General features: G+C 29.2%; 1 long non-coding RNA gene across 1 annotated transcript; it reads left to right on the top strand.

The window, feature by feature from the left end:
• Positions 1–452: 452 nt before the first annotated feature.
• Positions 453–2,313, top strand: LOC132715802 (uncharacterized). Its single transcript, XR_009623734.1, has 3 exons — positions 453–541; positions 970–1,165; positions 1,646–2,313. It is a non-coding gene; the product is annotated as an uncharacterized LOC132715802 (long non-coding RNA).
• Positions 2,314–5,163: the final 2,850 nt, after the last annotated feature.

Genomic DNA, 5,163 nt, shown 5'->3' with positions numbered 1-5,163 from the left:
AAAATTTAAAACTGGTTCTCATTAAATTTTTATCGACTGCTAGCGTAGTAATATTCAAATCGCGTAAAGCAATGGTATATGTAATTTTGTGATAAAAGGATTTAAAATTTAGTAATAAAATGACCAGTCAATTTTTAAATAGATAAGGTATTATGATGATCTGAAAATTATGGCAAAATATTGGAACTATTTTTGCTCAGCGCAGCTAGATAGCCTAGAAGCGTTCAAGAGGTAGTAAGCTGAATTTATCGTAATTACATTGGGGGCTTGCGCCCCCAAAAAAGATATCTTACCATACAAACAATTTTCTTTCTTTTTTGATATAACTAATGTCAGAAACAAACTAACTTACTACAGATTTTGTCATTGCAGCTGCAAAATTAGGAAATTTATACAATACTATAGTAGCTAGGAATAACATTTCGTTTGCATTAATTCTATGCATAGGAAAAAGGCGGTTATTTTGGAAGATGAAAACTTGTGGTGTTACACAAAAATATGGAAAAAAACAATATCAAGGCATCTAGACTACTGATAGACGGTAAGTTCAAAATTTTCTTTTCGTTCTACATAGCGTTTTTAAAAACCTTCTAGATCTATATCATATGTAAGTTGACAAAAAATAAAATTTACTGGAGTAATGTGCAGATTAGGATAACGATCGATTCGCCCCATAACGACTCGCCCCATTTTAGTGACGATTCGTCCCACCCTAATGGCACCACCTTAAATTAAACATTTTTTTATTCATTTGATTTAGATTGAAAAATATTTATGATACAAGATACAAGTTTTAAAATATGCACACATGTACATGCATTGTTTATGAGGATATCTATGTACAGCCCATTTTAAAAACATAAATCTGCATTGTTTCACACTGAGCTCATCTGCACATTTGAATGCGATGAAAAATGATGTTCTTTTTTATTTTAAGTGACTTCAGAAGACTAGTTTTCTTTTACTTAGTTATCTCGCAGAAAACTGAAAAGAGCAGCAAAGACAGGACAGAACGTAAAAATCAGCAACTCTGATGAGATGGTAAAAAGCAGATGAACGGGAGATAATAAAATACAGATGGACGGCTTCTTTGACCGTGAAGAGTTTGCTATTAGTTATGGGACGAGGGTATTCCAAGGAAATGACATATATGAGTCTTTGAAGCGTAAGTATAGGGCTACATATATATTAATCATTTTAAAAAATGACAATGTGCTTTTTAAATATTAAGTAAATGATAAAAAATAATACTTCTCAATCTGAATTTTGTTCATGCATGTACATATAGTAATTCAATGTCATAGCCTTTCAATTTCGTTTTAAATTTAATTGAAGCAAATGGTAAAAATCTGGACTTGCTACAAAATATTTGTTCATTCCTCTGTTGAAAATGAAATCGAACATTCACCCGTTTGTTTTATCAACAAATATTTATCTATCATCGGACTTTGTGAAATATACTGCTGGTTTTTATTCAATAGAACATGTACAGTCCAAAGTGGTTGAGTCCTTTAGTGTATTTGGCTCGAGTTGAAATTCAAATTCAGATTGTATTGCAAATAGAACAAAAAAAGTCTAAGTTTAAATTTTGATATTTTATTTATAAATATGATACTTTTTATGAGAATTTTCTTTTCTATTTCAGAGTATGCCATTCATTGCCTCAGTATAGAGATTCAACATTTAATGATTATAGGAATAAAAAGGTGTAGCTCCAGACAGACACTGAAAAGGAAGGCAAAGATGTTTTCAGACTGAAATAAAGCCCTAGTTTCTAAAACTAGAAATATATTCCTAACAGCAAGCACGAATATTTCCAGAATTATTCCCCTTTACTTGTTTACCTGACATTACCTGTTTTATTTGCAGGGATATCTATGAAATGAGCTATGCACGTACATTATGAGTTTTCAATGTTATGATGTGGTGGCATAGATGTTTTCACAAATTTTAATCTTGTTGTATGTTCTTGATTAATCTAGTCAGCTTTTGTTTGTAAAAAATAAAAGAAAAATAAATAAAATTTATCGAGATATATTATTATTATTATTTTCATATTTTTCTCCGGAATTGACACCGTCATTGGAACCTGCATTTATTCAAAATCCATTAGATAAATATAAGCAGACAAGCCTGATTTGTTAATGATTCATTAATACATTGAATTTCGGTTTATGGAAGAAGAAAAAATACAATTTATTAGTGATTCATTAACAATTTATTTGCAATTCATTAATGAATCAGTTGGTCAGCGAACCTAATTTATTGCCAATTGATTGACCTGATTTGTTGATAATTCATTGACTAAGTCAAGAAAAGGACCACATTCATTACCCATTTGTTAACCTGATTTTTATTAACAATTTATAATAAGTTGGTAAATGGACCCAATTCATTACCAATTCATTTCACTGATTTATTAACAATTTATTCATAATGCATTTGCTCATTTGCATGTCATTTCCATCTATAATAAATTGGGAATAAATGGTAAATTTGTTTATCATTTATTATACTGATTCATTCCTATCTTTTTTTTGTTTGGGGGCCAGTGTCTATTGTATATCACATATACATTTTAATATAATTTTGAAATAAAACTAGTAAATAAAGCCAGAAAGAGATATACGAAAAAAATGCAATTTAGAGCTAGCTCCTTGATTAACTGGCCACGTGTAATTTTGAATGCTAAATATTCAGAAATCTATTTCTTGTCTTTTTTTTAAATCTTTTTTTCAAATTTCTTAGTTGGCTTTGACAAAACAACTATTCTGTTAATGTACGTATTTCGTTTGTCATTACAACCTCGCCAGTATATTCTTTCTAAATGAATGACAAATTAACTATAAACAATCTTACCTTTATCCACAATAGGATTTCCAACAACTTGGAAACACAAATGTAAAGAGAATGCATCCATATTTAGCTCATATACACTCATATGTATTCTATACCGGAATATATCTGTCTATATCTAATATATTTATTTTACTTCATTGCACATAAAACTACGATAGCGAGAATTATTCTCATCATTTCCATTTCCTCCGTTTTTGCCACTTAAGTAAAATCCCTTTTTTTATCAGAATATAGAAGTTGTATCCATGGAAAGTGATGTGAGATATAATTTAATATTTTATGTTTACTGAATACATAATTGACTGATCAGTTTATAAAATTATATAATTATAAAGTTAGTTATAGTTATACATTTACACTTCGACCAGTGTCTATTGTATATCACATATACATTTTATATTATTTTTATTTCAATATTGTAATAAAACCAGAAAGTGATCTACGAAAAGAATATGTAATCTAGAGCAGGCTCCTTGATTAAGCTAACAATTTGGTCACGTGTAATTTTGAATGCTAAATATTCAGAAGTGAATTTCTTGTTATTTTTTCCTCATTTTTTTTCAAATTTCCTAATTGGCTTTGACAAAACATTCACTCTTAAAAAGGTTGTTATTCATGCATTTCGTTTACCATTACAGCCTAGCCACTATATTCATTCTACAGAACTATAAAAATGACAAATTAACTACAAAAATCTTACCTTTTTCCACAATAGGATTTCCCACAACTTGGAAACATAAATGTAAAGAAAATGCATCCATATTTAGCTTGTAATATAGAACTATTGGAAACTGGAGTAGTCAATTTCATACACATCGGCTCCTTTGCATACACTCTAGTAACGTTATCGGCATAGATACATGTACATCACGACTGTTTATAACTTTTTATATTGCCTCGTTAAATATAAGTCATATACCATTATTCATTCAACCGATATGATTTGAAAAACATGCAGTTTACCATAAAATTATCATAATAAAATATATGATTGAACAGTCCAGTTAACTTTATTTGGTATTTATTCGTGTATATCAAAACATTAAACATCAATTCACTACAATTTTTTCATGTATTGTATGAATTTATTTTTTCAATAATCCAATATTAATCGATTTGATTTTAACATAAAAAAAATCTTCATATATTCAATCCATGACCGTCATTTTCATTTTATGGCCAATTTATCGAATATTGAGATAAAAAAAAAACGACACAAAATTTATTTCTTAAATGTTTGCTTTAATATATTGTTTCCCAACTTATTCAGCAAAGATATCTGAATTTATATTGAACTGTATACGAATGCTCCCTCTTCTCTATTTTGTCATATTAAGCATCACTAAACAATACCAAATGACATTTTATAATATGAATCATTTAGTATTTGTACTCCGTGGGGCCCCATCTCTAAGAGATTTATGATATAAATCATTTACTATTAATTGTCCTCCGTAGGGCCACACTCTCAAATTTATCCAGCTGCAAGTCTGATCAACAGTGGAATTTAAGAATGAAACTGAGTCCCATATGGGGGGAGAGGGGGCGACGAAAAAAGAACAACAGTCACAATTATATACAACAATTATTTCAAATTTTTATCTCATATTGTAACACCTATATTTTATGTCTAAAGTAGTAATCAAAAGAAAAGCACTTTATTTTGTATTGATTTGATTTGATTAAATCAAACTGATTTGCATTGATTTGAGTTGATTAAGATAATTTGATATGCATTGATTTCATTTGCATTGGTTTGATTTACATAGATACTTTAAGTACTTAAGAATGTTCAGGACAAAAATCCTTCCAAACTGGATAATAATTTTTAAACAGGTTAATATATTTACAGAAAAAAAATTGATCTATATTATCAGTGAATTTTAACATATATTTTTCCCTTTTTTAACAGCCTTAATTCCTTACTTTTCTGTTTCACAGTAAATATTATATAGCGAATTTTCAGCTTTTCTGTTCGAGGAAGACATCAGGCGCCCCTCTGTAGGGGCACTTGATTAATACCATACAACTAAGTATTAAACTACACTTTATTTAACCACTTAAAGACCGTAGCGATTTCTGAGTGGCGGCGTGTGTGCTGGAGTTAGCTGACATTTTCAAACTCCGACATTGAAACACTAAACAGTAAAATAATCTCAGCATAAAATATATTTCAATTCTATTTGTGATTCCCTTCGGAAACTATATCAAGCTGATGTTAAGGGGGTAATTAGAGCTTTTTTTATTTATAACATTTTGATTAAAGGTAGAAACGGGTTTTTAATTAAACAAAACATCTTCAAA

The sequence above is a fragment of the Ruditapes philippinarum genome, unplaced genomic scaffold (assembly GCF_026571515.1).
Source record: "Ruditapes philippinarum isolate M1 unplaced genomic scaffold, ASM2657151v2 ctg8925_1_1_1_1, whole genome shotgun sequence".
NCBI lineage: Eukaryota > Metazoa > Mollusca > Bivalvia > Venerida > Veneridae > Ruditapes > Ruditapes philippinarum.
Note: the sequence above shows the minus strand (reverse complement) of the source record. Positions and strands in the feature narration are given on the sequence as shown.